The following is a 15,300-nucleotide window of genomic DNA, read 5'->3' as shown; positions in this document are numbered from 1 at the left end:
TTAGGTCAGGATTATCTGGTGGTGAAACACTATTCTGCTTAAATGGTTATGTTTTGATCTGTGCTGTTTCGTTGTTATGCCCTCTTTTATCTCAATCTCCACTCCATTATTTACTTTTTTAATACTTTTTTAAAATTTTTTATCCTTTTAATTAAAGGAAAAAAATAGCAGGATATATTATAGTAAACCACTTTGACTTTCCATTACCTCGATTTAAAGCCCTGTATTACTCTCACCATCTGGTTTTTAACTGATGTCCCCCTATTCTGTTTTGCTGGATAGTATCAGGTTCGAAAATTTAGGCATCAGCTATGAAGATAATGAGATTCATTATAACGCCCATTCTCGTAGACTTTTATCTACTTTTGAAGACCTACAATGTCTCCAATGGTTTGGCTTTGTCGGTTTTGTTCTTTACTGTTTTGTTCAATTGTATTATAACTAATGGTATAGGCAATTCTATTAGAGATAGCGGGAGGCATTATGGTAACCATTGTTGATCACCTTGTATTATGTTTTCACATTATCTATTATGTCCACCCTTTTGACTTGACCGATTCTGTTCTGTTATGTCACATTTGGTTTTACTCTCTTCCAAAAAAGTAATAAGAACCGTGAGAGCAATGAAACCCAAAATGTATAATAGTCATTGTACAAAAGAGAGGAAAAGAAAGTGCTCTAAACTATATAACTGCATGTATATTTAAGTGTATAAGATAGAATATGATATCACAGAGTTTTATTGGATCATTGAACAGTACTGTTTGCAGTATCATTGATGGAATGTCCACTTTACAAGCTTTAATTTTGTGACTTGAACAATTATTTCTAAGATGACAGTATGTAATCCATTAACTAGTGATTTCCTACTGTTCATTTTTTTTTCTGCAAATCTGTATAACTTGTACCCTTTCTCTGCTTTTTTTTTCTTTTCTCCTTAAATAAAATTTTAAAAAAATTCAAAAAAAAAAAAAAGAAATGGTAGAAGGAAATCTCCCTTATTTTCTATATTGCATATGGTCAACCTCCCAAGAGATGCTCAGATCTCTGGCTCCCATTTGCTAACATAGTGGGTGGACATGGGATGTTTGATTCTCAGCCCATGTGCCGGTAGGCTCACTACCACTTATCAGGGAGTCAGGTGATTGTGTGGTTTCCCAGTGCCCTAAGACCCACCATGGCACAGATCTCAGGAGATGCTGGTGGTTCTTATCCTGGACTGGCTGCAGCATGCTGAGCCATAGCCACTTATCAGGGATGTGAGGTGATTGCTTGGTTTCCCCTTATTCATGTATTTATTTGCATTTGTATATCTTCTTCTGAGAACTGTGTGTTCATCTCAGATGCCCATTTTTGGAGAGAGTCTGAATTTGGGGGGCTTGATGTTTTTCAGTTCTTCATATATTCTGGATATAAGTTCATTGTCTGAGGAATTGTTGCCTAAAATTCTTTCCCATTCTGTTTTATTTTCACTTTGTTGGTGATTTCTTTGGAAGTGCAAAATCTTTTAGTAATATGAGATCCCAGTTGTTGATTCTTTGAAGTATTTCCCCTGCGGGTTGTGTTTTATTCATAAATTCTCTCCCTATCCCTATGTCTTCAAGATTTTTACCTACTTTGTCTTCAGGTAGACTTAGTGTTTCTGTTTCAATATTTAGATCCTTGATCCACTTTTAATTTAGTTTAGTGCATGGTGATAGGCATGGGTCTATTTTCAGTCTTTGGTATGTGGAATGCCAACTTTTTTCAACACCATTTATTAAAGAGACTATCTTTTTTTCCATTGAATATGTTTAGCTCCTTTGTGGCTGAGTGTCTTTGTAGTAGTGTTTGCATCTTCTAATCTGTTCCATTTATCCTCAGGTCTATTTCTTTGCCAGTATCATGCTGATTTTATTACTGTGGCTTTGTAGTATAATTTCAAGTCAGGAATTGAGATTCCTCCTGTCTTGCCTTTGTTGCCGAGAATCACCTTTGCTACTCTAGGTTTCTTCTGTTTCCAGTTTTCCTGGGTACACCAGTCTAGGTTGAAAGTTGACTTCTTTTGGGGCTTGAAATACTTCACTACAAACTTATCTTAACTGGAAGGTTTGTGCTGAGAAGTCTGCCATGATTCTAATAGGTTTTCCTTGAGGTGTGAGTTGTGTCTTTTCTCTAACAGCTTTTAGTATTCTGTTTTTAAGCTCTGTGTCTGGGATCTTAATTATTATATGTCTATATATGTAGATCTATGTTGGTTATGACTGTTTGGCATGCTATATGCCTCACTTATTTGTATGTCAGATTTTTCCCCATGTTTGGGAAATTTTCTTTTGTTACTTCTGTGAACACCTTCGTTATGTCCTTTGCATTGTCTCCTGAATCATCACTGATGCCTATTAATTTTACATTGTTTCTCTTGGTGTCATCTTGAAGCTGCTGGATTTGATTTCATGCTGCTTTGTTGTTTTTGTAAGTTCTATCTTTTCATGGTCACTAACTGCGATCCTGACCTCAAGGTCTGAAATTCTTTTTTTTTTTTTTAATTTTTATTTAAGGAGAAAAGAAAAGAAAGAAAAAAAACAGTGAAGGGGTACAAGTTATACAGATTTACAGAATAAAAAAATGCGCAGTAGGAAATCACTAGTTAATGGATTACATATTGCCATCTTAGAAATAATTGTTCAAGTCACAAAATTAAAGCTTGTAGAGTGGACATTCCACCAATGATACTGCAAACAGTTCTGTTCAATGATCCAATAAAACTCTGTGATATCATTTTCTATCTTATACTTTTAAATATACATGCAGTTATATAGTTTAGAGCACTTTCTTTTCCTCTCTTTTGTACAGTGACTATTACACATTTTGGGTTTCATTGCTCCCACGGTTCTTGTTGCTTTTTTGGAAGAGAGTAAAACCAAATGTGACATAACAGAACAGAATCGGTCAAGTCAAAAGGGTGGACATAATAGATAATATAAAAACATAATACAAGGTGATCAACAATGGTTACCCTAATGCCTCCCGCTATTTCTAATAGAATTGCCTATATCATTAGTTGTAATACAATTGAACAAAACCGTAAAGAATAAAACCGACAAAATCAAAACATTGGAGACATTGTAGGTCTTCAAAAGTAGATAAAAGTCAACGAGAATGGGCGTTATAATGAATCTCATTATCTTCTCAGCTGATGCCTAAACTTTCGAACCTGATACTATCCAGCAAAACAGAATATAGGAACCTCAGTCAAAAACAAGATGGTGAGGGTAATACAGGGCTTCAAATCGAGATAATAGAAAGTCAAAGTGGGTTGCTATATTATATCCTGCTATATTTTTCCCTGTAATTAAATGGGTAAAAATAAAAAAGTAAATAATGGAGTGGAGATTGAGAAAAAAAGAGGGCATAACAGCGAAACAGGGCAGATCAAAACATAACCATTTAAGCAGAATAGTGTTTCACCACCAGCTAATCCTGACCCAAAAATAGTTACCATATTGACTCCCTCCCTGAAGTCCTTGAGTACAACTTCATATACTGTAGCATTAAGTATATCAAAACAATGTAAATCCATTTAAGAGAATAACAGCATTATAGAGTATTTAGAATCGACTAACAGAAAATGAACAATGGTCTCTGTATAATCGCCTTGTCTTTAAAAGGTTTTTTCTTATACTATCGTACATAGTAAAATCCAATAAGATACAACCTGTTTAGACCATTGGAGACAGAAGAACAAAAGCTAGATGAGACTTCAAAACAAGATGGTACTAAATCAGCATTACCTATTAAGATGTCATTTTCTCCAAAAAAAGCTGTTCCTATCATCCAATCTTCTCTGTCTCATTTCTGTTGAGCTCTTTTTCTGTCAGTAGCTGTCAGTTTGTCTTCTTCGTTTTGGTCTCTGCTCTATTCGTTGTGGCCTCCCCGCCCCTATTTCTGGGTTCTTTGTATTTTTCTTTTTTTAGAATATCCTGCAATACTTTCTGTAGGGTTGGATTGGTGGTTGCAAATTCCCCCAGTTCCTCTTTATCTTGGAAGCACCTCGTTTTTCCATCAATTTCCAGGGACAGTTGTGCAGGATATCTCAATCTTGGCTGGAGATTATTATCTTTCAAAGCTTGAATTATTTCTCCCCATGCTCTTCGTGATTTGATGGTTTGTGAAGAGAAATCTGCTGTAATTTTGATGGGTCTTCCCTTGTAAGTGATCTGTTTCTTGTCTCTTACAGCTTTTAATATTCTGTTCTTGTATTGAATTTCTGGAATTTTTATTATTATATGCCTGGGTGTTTCTCTGTTAGGGTTGTAGGTAGCTGGGGTCCTGTATGCCTCATACATTTGAGTATCTTTACCTTTTGCTAAATTAGGAAAATTCTCCTGGATTATTTCTGTGAGTAGCTTTTGTAGTTCACTTGTTTGTGTCCCTACTTCTTCTTTTATGTTCTTAATCCTTAAGTTATGGCTCCTCTTATCATCTTCTTGTCTTTGTATTATTGCTGTGTGTTTCTTTGTTATTTTTAAGAAGTTTTTCATTTCATTCTCCCATGTTTCAAGTCTGCCCTCCAATTCAGATAGTCTGTCCTTAGTTTCTTTCAAGCTGTTATGCCAGTCTTGGGTATACTTCTTGAATTCTTGATAGTCCCTTTGCACCTGCTTCACATACTCAATGTTTTCTCTGTTTTCTCCATCAAGCAATTCTCCCCTCTTTTTCTGTTCTTCCATTCCACCATCTGTTTTTTCTTGGGTGGTGCTTAGCATTTCTCTAACTATTCTGCATACTTCTAGCTTCAGGTCATTGATAACTTCATTCCTGAATTGGTCTATGAGGCTCTCTAAATGGCGCTTAATGTATATTGGTACAGTGTCCACTATTGCCTGATTCTCAGGATTGGGGGTCGAGGAGCCTTTTTTGTTGCTTCCCTTCCCCATATTTTCTGTTCCTTATAAAATGTAATCTTACACAGGAGGCCCGGCTTCCCTGCCTGTCAGCTACAGCTTGATCGAATTGCGCTGGCTAGTTGTTCCACTTCACTGCTGCGCCCCAGGGAGTTGCGGAGGAGGCAGCCTACGTGGAAGTCGGTCGCTCCTCCGGGCCACCGTCAGGCTCTGGGATCTGGGCTAGGCCAGCCTAGGGAGTCCGCGAGCAGCGTCCCTCCGGCCAGGCACCTTTCACCAATCCCGTCCGAGAGGGAAATGCGCGGCTGCAGTTGCCACCGCGCCCTGCTCTTACAGGACTGCCCGCGCCCAGAAAATCCTCCGCTGGAGTCAGACTGCGGTAGGGAGTCAGTTCCTCGCTCACCTCGCCACCAGTCAGCCTTCCTTCCTGCCTGTTGCGTTTCCGAGACCGTTCCCAGACGCCCGTTCCCAGAGCTCGGGGGTCGCGTCTCTCCTTGCTGAGCCGCTGTGGAGGTAGCCGGCCGCCGCGCGGCGGGAAATCCAAGCCGCGGTTTCCAATGGCGCGGAGTCGAGCCTCCACACCGAGATTTTTCTGTTCCTATTTTAGCGCCAGGACTGTATTCCAAGTTGGATTCTCCCAGCCCAGTTCGTTCCTGAGTCAGCAGAGCATATCTCTACTGGTTCGTATCTCCTTAGTCGGCATCATTCCTGGCCTCTGAGCCGAGCCTTTAGAGAGCGTTCAGTAGTTGCTGTTGTCTGTCCGCCATGTTCTCCAGAGTCCTCCAAGGTCTGAAATTCTATCTTCAGCTTCATTTAGATGGTTTTTCCAGCTTTTAATAGAATTTTTTATTTCTTGGATATCTCTTTGAATTTGTTTCATGGGTTCTGCTTGGTTTCTACATTGTTCATGCAAAGTTTCAATCAATTTCCCATGCTCCTGTATTTTTTTATTACTTCCCTAGCTATGTTGAGCAAATTCTTTACTAAGGTTGTTATTTCTGTGTTTGTGTAAGACATTACTTCTAATTTGATTTCCTCTGTAGCCTCATGGATTTGTTTCTTTATTTTGTTTGCTATCTTTTCAGAGTTTCCTGTTGTATGACTTTTAAAGTCCTCCATTTTGCTGTCACCTGTTCTTGCACCTGTTGACTACATGTTTGAGATTGTATTTTGGTGTTTCAATTTGTCATTTTCACCCTCTGGCCAATATCTGATTATTTAATCCCAATACTCACAATATAATAGCTGGATTGAAGGGAACTTCCAATTCTAGTCTTCTGAGGAATCTCCATACTGATTTCAACATGGCTGCACCAGTCTACACTCCCACCAACAGTGGAGAAGTGTCCCTTTTTCCCCAAAGTCTCCCAACATTTATCATCAGTTGATTCCTTTATGGCAGCTATTCCTTCTGGAGTGAGGTGAAATCTCAAGGCTGTTTTAATTTGCATTTCTCATATGACCAGTGATGGTGAGCATTTCCTCATGTCCTTATTTGACATTTGTAAATCTTCTCCTGAGAAATGTGTTTATCTAGATGCCCTTTTTTGGAAAGGATCTTTGAATTTGGGGGGCTTGTGTTTTTCAATTCTTTATATATTCTATATGTAAGTCCTTTTTCTGAGGGATTGTTGGGTATAATTGTTTCTCATTCTGTGGGTTTTCTTTTCACTTTGTTGATGATTCTTTTGAAGTGCAAAACTTTTTAACAATATAAGATCCCAGTTGTTGATTCTTTGAAGTATTTCCCATGCAGTTTGTGTTTTATTTATGAATTCTCTCCCTATCCCTATATATTCAAGGTTTTTACCTACTTTGTCTTCCAATAGATTTACTGTTTTTGTTTTAATATTTATATCTTTGATACATTTTGACTTTAGCTTAGTGTATGATGACAGCCATGGTCTAGGTTCAGTCTGTGGAATATGGAAAGCCAGTTTTTACAATGGTATTTATAAAAGAAGTTATCCTTTTTCTAGTGAACATGTTAGCCCACTTGTCAAATATAAGGTGGGTGAGTGTCTTCTAGTTTTGTTTGCATCTACTAATGGGTCCCATTGGTCCTGAGGTCTACTTCTTTGCCAGTACTATGCTGATTTTATCACCATGGCTTTACAATATAATTTCAAGTCAGGAATTGAGATGCTTCCTGATTTGCATTTGATGCCCAGAATTGCCTTTGCTATTCTAGGTTTCTTCTGTTTCTATATGAACTTTAGACGTGTTTTCTCTAGATCTGTAAGGTATGTTAGTGCTATTTTGAATGGGATTGCATTAAGCCTGTATAACAGTTTGGGGAGTATGGTCCTTTTCACAATGTTTGCTCTTCCTAAACAAAAGCAAGGAATATTCTTCCATTTTCTAATGTATTCTATCTGCTTTTTTAGAGTAATATAATTTCAGCATATAGGTCTTTTGCATTCTTGGTTTTGTTGACTCCTGGATATTTCATTTTTTACATGCTATTGTGAAAGGTGATATTTCCATAATTTCTCTCTCAGTGAGTTTTTGTTTGTGTTCAGGAATGTTATTGATGTTTGAGTGTTGACTTTGTATCCAGGTGTACTGCTGAATTTGTTGATTACCTTTATTAGTCTTTCCATGGAATTTTTGGGGTCTTCTATATAAAGTATCATGTCATCTGCAAATAGTCATAGTTTAACTTCTTCCTTCCCTATCTTTATTCCTTTTATTTCTCTTTTTTGTCTGATTTTTCTGGCTAATGTTTCCAGAATTATATTGAATAGGAATGGTGATAGTGGACATCCTTGGCTTATTGCTGATATTAGAGTGAAAGTTTTCAGTTTTTGTCCATTTATTATAATGTTGTTTTTGTTTTGTCATAGATGGCCTTTGTGAGATTGGTAGTACCATCTATTCTGAGTTTCTGTAGCATTTTTATCATGAATACATGTTGGACTTTATCAAAAGCTTTTGTGAGCCTTTGTGAAATTGGTAGATACCATCTATTCTGAGTTTCTGTAGGATTTTTTTCATGAACACGTGTTGCACTTTATCAAAAGCTTTTTCTGCATCTACTGAATTGATCATTAGATTTTGGTTTTGGCTCTGTTGATGTGGTGTAATACATTTATTGATTTGCATATGTTAAACTATCTCTGCATTCCTGAGATAAATCCCACTGAGTCAAGGTGTATAATCTTCTTGATGATTTGCTGCATTCTATTTGCCAGTATTTTATGGAGAATTTTTGCATCAATGTTCATTAGGGGATTGCTGTATAGTTCTCCGTTTTGATTGGGTCTTTCTCTGGTTTTGGTATCAGAGTGATACTTGCCTCTAGGGATGAGTTAGGGAAGATTCCTTCTCTTTAAATTTTATTGCAAATTTTAAGGAGTATTGGCATCACAACCTCTCTAAATTTCTTATAGAATTCAGCCATGAATCCATCAAGACAAGGAATTTTTTTTTGTTGTGCATTTTTCATCACATTTTCAATTTCAATAGGTGATATTGGGTTATTTAAAATTGTTATATCTTCTTGCTTAGGCTTTAGTAGTTTATATGTTTCTAGAAATCTGTCCATTTCCTGTTTTCTACCCTGAGTAGAGATTTTCAAAGTATTCAAAGTATTTATGATCTTTTGGGTTTCCATGGGATCTGTAGTAATTTCTCTCTTTTCAGTCTTTATTGAGTGAATTTCAGGTTTTTTTCCTTTTTTGATAAGGTTGGCTAGAGGTTTATCAATTTAATTTGCTCAAAAATCCAGCTCTTTAATTCATTAATTTTTCGTATTTTGGGGATTGAATTGCATTAATTTCTGCTCTGATCTTTACTATTTCATCTCTTCTATGAGCTTTGAATTTGACTTGCTCTTCCTTTCCTAGAAGGTTGAGATACAGCATCAGGATGTTTATTCATGCTCATTCTGTTTCTTTCATATGACAGTTTATTGGTATATATTTCCCTCTTAGGACCACTTTCATTGTGTCCCATAGGATGTTGTATGTTGTATCCACATTTTCATTGAGTTATAGATATTGGTTTATTTCTTTAATTTCACCTTTAACCCAACTGGTTGTTTAGAGTGTTGTTATTTAGTTTCCATGTATTTATGCAGGTTTTGCAAGTTTTTGCTATTAATTTCCAGTTTCAGTGCACTATGGTCAGATATTATACATGGGATAATTTGAAACCCTTTTCACTTACTTAAAAATGTTTTGTGGGATAGTATATGGTATATGCACAACTGAGAAGAATGTTTATTCTGATGTGGTTGGGTGGAACACTCTGTAAACATCTACTAAGATCATTTCCTCACAGGTATCAGTGAGGTTTATTATTTCTTTGTGGACTTTTTGCTCATTTACTCTATCTTTTTGTAATGATGGGGTATTAAGGTCCCCTATTAGAATTGTGTCCTTGTATATTTGGTTTTTCTTATCTATTATTTGTCTTATATATCTGGGTGCTCCTGTATTTGGTGCATATATATTTGTATTTGGTAGTTCCTCTTGAAGTTTTCTACTAACAAGTATGTAGTGACCATCTTTATCTCTTTTCATCATTTTAGTTTTGAAGTTCACATCATCTTCAGGCAGAATAACTACCCTTGCTTTTTTCTGGGTTCCTATTGCATGAAATATTATTTTGCATCCTTTGACTTTTAATCTATGAGTTTCTTTCTGAGTCAGATGTGTTTCTTGTTTACAGCAAAATATGGGATCCTGTTTTTTTATCTATTCTGTCAACCTATTTCTTTTGATAGGTGAATTTAGACCATATACATTGATGGATATAACTGATATGTACTGGCTCAACTTTGTCATGTTATGTTCATATTATTTGTTTTCTACTTTCTCCCCTTGTTTAATTGTTTGCCCTTCCTGGTAATGTCTTTCCTGCTCTTGTTTTGGAGATTGTGATCATTTTTGTCACAATTTAGTATGTCTTTCAATACTCTTTCTAAGGTTAGTTTGGTGGACATGAATTTCTTCAGTTATTCTTTGTCATGGAAATATCTTGTTTCTCCATTCAATCTGAAAGACAATTTTTCTGGATACATCAGTCTGGGTTGAAAGTGGTTTTCTTTCAGGGAGTGAAATACCTCACTCCAAGCTTGTCTTTCTTTTTTTTTTTTGTAAAGGAAACATTTTTACTTTTATAGTTACTTTAAAGTGGTTATGCAGTACAGTATAACTGTAAATAATCTAGTATTACATTAACAATTACATTAACATGGTAAGGTAGACACATGAACTACTTCTGCAATTTGTTCACACCTACAAATATTCCTAATGCAAGGTCTGATAGTATCTGTGAAAATTCATAACTTGAATGTTTGTGTAAGTCAGGGACTTACTATATAGCTTGTAAGTTGTTCAGCCTTTACTGAATTGCAGTGCTAATAAATTACTTTTTTATTTAAAGAGAAAAAAAGAAAGGAAATAAAAAAACAAGGCAGTAAAAGGGTACAAGTAATACAGAATTTCAAGAAAAAAATACAGTAAGATATCACTAGTTAATAGGTTACATATTGTCATCTTAGAAACAGTTGTCCAAATTATAAAATTAAAGCATATAAAGTGTACATTCATACAATGAGATTGCAGACAGTGCCGTTCAATGATCCAACAAAAGCTCAGTAATATGGATTTCCGTCTTACACACTCAAACATACATGCAGTTATATCCCTTAGACCACCTTCCTTTCGTCTCTTTTTAATAACAATTACACTTTGGGGGTTTTTTTTTTCCTCCCACACTTCTTATTACTTTTTTGAAAAGAATAAAACCTAAAGTGACTAAAAAAAACAGAGTCGGTTAGAACAGAAGAATGGGCATAATACATGGTGCAAAAATAGAATATCAGGTGATCAAAAATGGGTACCATTGTGCCTCTTGCTATTTTTAAAAAGAGTTGCCTATATCATCAGGTATAATAGAATTGATCAAAACAGTACAGAACAAGACCAATAAAACCTGTACTGGAGACCTTACAGGATTGCAAAAGAAGATAACAGTCAAACCATAATGGCATCATAGTGAATCTTACTGCCTCCAAAGTGGTTGCCTATACCCTCAAACTTGATTTTATCAAACAAAATAGAATATAGTAAAATCTGACAGAACAAGATGGGGAGAGCAATACTGGGGTTCATATCAGGTTAATAGGAAAACAAAAAAGTTACTATATCCCATTATTTTTTAATTTAGTTTTCCCTTAATTGAAAAAGAACGTTAAGAAAAAATAGATTAACTTAAAAAATGGTGGAGATTGAGATAAAAGAGGACATTGTATTAGAACAACACAGGTCAGAACCAAACAATTTAAGCATCATTGTATTTTACCCCCAGATAATGTAACATGATGGCAGTCATCATAGTGCCTCCTTCCTTGAATTATTTGAGTATAACTTCATATACTATAGCATCAAGCACATCAAGACAGTCTGAAGCTATTCAAGAGAATGAAGAAGTTGCAATGGTTTTAACCTGGGTTGCTTGATTTTAGTATCAGTGATAGTACGAATAGCTATTGGGAAGAAAACAACACATCATAAAAGCTAGTGCTGATTTAATATCATCTTGTTTTGAAGTCCCATCAAGCTTTGTACGTCTGTTTCCACTAGTTTTAACATGTGGTATTTTACTATATTTTAATATATGCGATAGTTTAAACAAATTTGTTTATAGGCAAAGAGATAATATAGAAAACGTTGTTCATTTTCTGTTAACTGATTCTAAATATCCAAGCTTTTCTTAACATGAGTGTTTGTGAGGAAAAGTCTGCCATGATTCTTATGGGTTTTCCTTGATAGGTGAGATGTGTCTTTTCTCTAACAGCTTTTAGTATTCTGTTTTCATGTTGTATGCCTGGCATTCTAATTACTGTATGTCTGGGTGTAGATACATGTTGCTTGATTGGTATTCTATATGCCACTTTTATCAGCATATCAGATTTTTTCCCATGGTTGGGAAATTTTCTGCTAATAGTTTACCTGTTTCATTTGCTTTGACTCTTGCATCTTCACTGATGCCTACTAGGATTACAGTGTCTGTCTTGGCATCATCTTTAAACTGTTGTATTGTCACTGCATGCTGCTTTGTTGTTTTTAAAAGTTCTGCTTCATGATCACTAACTGTGATCCTGTCCTCAAGTTCTGAAATCCTATCCACAGCTTCATTTAAACAGTTTTGCCATTTTCAATAGAATTTTTTTGTTTTTTAGATATTTATTTGAAAGTGTTTCATAGATTCTGCTTGTTTTCTATATTGTTCAGGGTTTCAATAAGTTTCCCATGTTCCTATATTTTTTTATCTATATCTTCTCTGGCTGTGCTGTACAACTCGTTTACTAAGTTTGTAATTATTTCTAATTTGATTTCTCTTATAGCCTCATGGATTTATTTCTTTATTTCATTTGCTGTCTTTTCAGAAATTTCTGGGGTATGACTTTTAATGTTCTCTAAATCAATGTCATCCATACTTGCTGCTAATGGGCTTGATGTTTGAGATTGCATTTTGGTGTTTTGTTTTGTAATTTTCATCCTTTGGAGAAATATTTGATCTTTCAATCCCAATGGTCTCAACTATATGTAGTGTGGATCTTAGGGTCCTACTCTGTGGTGGATGTTTGTCTGATTGCTGAGTGCCACATTGATGAGGAGGTCCAGTCATCTAAATGCCTTCTGTAGGGCCTTTTTGGTGAGTCCTATATTCTTCGTTGGCTTACAAGCCTAGGAGTATTGATATAGGTCAACTCTTAGTTCCTGCTGTCACTTTGTCTTCAGGTTATTTCAGGTTACCAAATCACCCTGTTGATAGTGTTTGTGCTGGCTGAGGCCCTACTGTGTCTCTGCTGTGTGCCTGTGTGTCTCATAAGCCCTTTGAATGTTCTCCAAGTTGAGGGAGGCTTTATTAGCACACTCCTCACCTTGCCTGATGTTCTCTGTGTGGAGGAGGGAATCATCCACACTCTTGCCAAACTCATCAAGGTCTTACAGTTAGTTGGAGGGAGCTTTACTACTACCCCTGTTTACTCACTGCAGTGAGTAAATTCTATTTTAGGAGCTTACTCACCACACTGACAGAAGCCTCTTGAGGTCTTTTGTTTGGGTGAGGGGTTACTGAATCTCCCATCAAACTAACACTGTTAATCCACTGTTGCCATAGGTTCTGTGAGAAAGGGTGGGAGCCAGAGATCAAGGCAGTATTAGGTCCAGAGGTGGGTGTGTCCCTGAGAGTAGGCCAGTGTTATCATTCCAGGTGTCTGTGGAGTAGGCAGGAATTTCTTGGTGTGATAATGTAGGTGGTCCAGGGCTGATGGGTGGTCTGCTGTCCTCGATCTGGGTGTCCACTGGGCACATGGGAAACACACAGTATGGTAGCATCCATAGGTGATCTGAGGCCGAGGGGCAGGCCCTTGGCATAGGTATGGGCATCTGTGGGACATGCATGGGAAGCATGTGGCTAGGGGGCATAGGTGATCCAGGGCTGAGGGTCTTTTATTTTATTTCTATAACCAAAACAGTTTTATATCACAATCTCTGTGAACTGTATTTTCTTATAGTGTTACCCAGGACCTTGAGTATACCACGGAACACACTGTTAATATTCCATAATATTTTTGCTGCTGTTTTGGTGAATACTTCCAAAATATTGTGCATTTATATATTTTTTTAAATTATAGTTTTTTAAAAAACATATAACAAATTACTAATGCCACATAATACACTAGCCATTTGGCAGTTTTCCCAATTTTTACAAAGGTATCTCTGTATTGTGTCTAGGAGTTTAAATTATTTAATATTTATTTTATTTATTTGACATTGCTCTTAAATTATTTTTGTAGATTATTAGAGTGCATGAGATTCTGTATCATTTCCATTTTTTATATTTTTATTGGCATATGTTTGCAGTAGGAGGGAGAGGAGGGAAAGGGAATGACAAAAGCCAATTTTCACTTTTGAAGTCTATTGTGGTATCATGTAGGGTTACATAAATGGAGTATATGTGTGCACTTCAAAAAAAGAAAATGTTATGTTTGGGGGGTTGTTGTTGTTTATCTCTTTTGCTTTTTTTTCTTTTCTGACTTTTTTCTTTTTTTAAGAAAATGTTGTTTAGCTTATGTTTTAGAATCTTTAAGATTAATATATTTTAGTCTTTAATGTCTTTACATCTATGGTCTTTCCTCTCTCACTACTCTTACATGGCTTATTTCCACTTCTGGAATTCTGGGTTACAACTCCTGTGGATAAATGAGCTCATATTGGCCATGCTAAGTCTCTGTAGTGTCATTTGGTCAGTTTTGTCTCCTGTGTCCCAATTAGCTGTAATCACCTGAATAATAGCATTTTATAGATGTTCATCTAGAGAATAGTGCTAGCTCAAACCAGAAGATGATTAAATGTGATTGTCTAAAAATAATTATGCCATAGACCTTTAAGGAGGCATATTGCTGGTATATATAAAAATAGGTTAAAGATATTATAGTGTTGAAATCTCAAAAGGATGTTTCTAGTGAGATAATTGTTTTCTACAGAAAAGCAACAAAATGTTACCTTAATCATGCAACTATAACTAGACTGGCAGGAACTTTGGTTGGGCTGAGTATGGATCAGTACAATGAGAAGAAATACAACATGAAAGTAGAAGTTGAAATTACTTTCTTTTTTAACTGTTTTCTATACCACATTTTTTAAAAAGGGAAATAGAATGTTTAGTAACTAATGTTTAAATGTGAATAGAATGCACTTGTCTTATTTGTGGGCTTCATTTTTCATTATTTTGACATGAGAACATTACTTTCTGTTTCTCTATTCATTAGAGAGCAGTAGGAACAAAATCTTTTTAATCAAAATTTGAAAGACTCCACATGGATCAAGACAATGGCTGTCTGGGAATTCAACCTGGATGATTTAAAGTGCAGCACATATGGACTTGTGTTCTACCATTCATTTTTGTTTAAAAAGGTAGAATTAATCCTGGTTGAGTTTGATGTTGACTATGAAACCCAGGTACTTGAGAACATTTGACAAATTTGCCTTCTGTCTCAGTCAGATCAGCTTGATGTGCTGTTATTTGAATAGGGGACACTGAGAAAGAGAGTAAAGGACGCTTCACACCGCTGGGAAGTAAGAGAGAAAAACAGTGCCTTGTCCATATATTGGAGAAGAGGTGACCTAGAGTATCAGTATCTGTTGTGCCCATTACTGTGCTGATGCACTAGTTCTCTTTTGTTTTTAATTTCTATATTAATTAAATGAATTAATAATAGCAATTTGATGAGTTTCTACAAATATGAAACAACGTAGGATATGTAAAGAAGTAATTGTGTTCTGTTGCATACTGTAGTTACTGTTTTGCTTTTGTCTGTTATCATTAGCTTGAAAGATAGTTTATCAAGCACTTGACCAGATTTTTCCCTATTACAATAATGCTTTTTTATTTTTAT

The sequence above is a fragment of the Cavia porcellus genome, unplaced genomic scaffold (assembly GCF_034190915.1).
Source record: "Cavia porcellus strain 051 isolate PalLab524CR breed Dunkin Hartley unplaced genomic scaffold, mCavPor4.1 scaffold_6, whole genome shotgun sequence".
NCBI lineage: Eukaryota > Metazoa > Chordata > Mammalia > Rodentia > Caviidae > Cavia > Cavia porcellus.
This window is presented reverse-complemented; position numbering follows the sequence as displayed.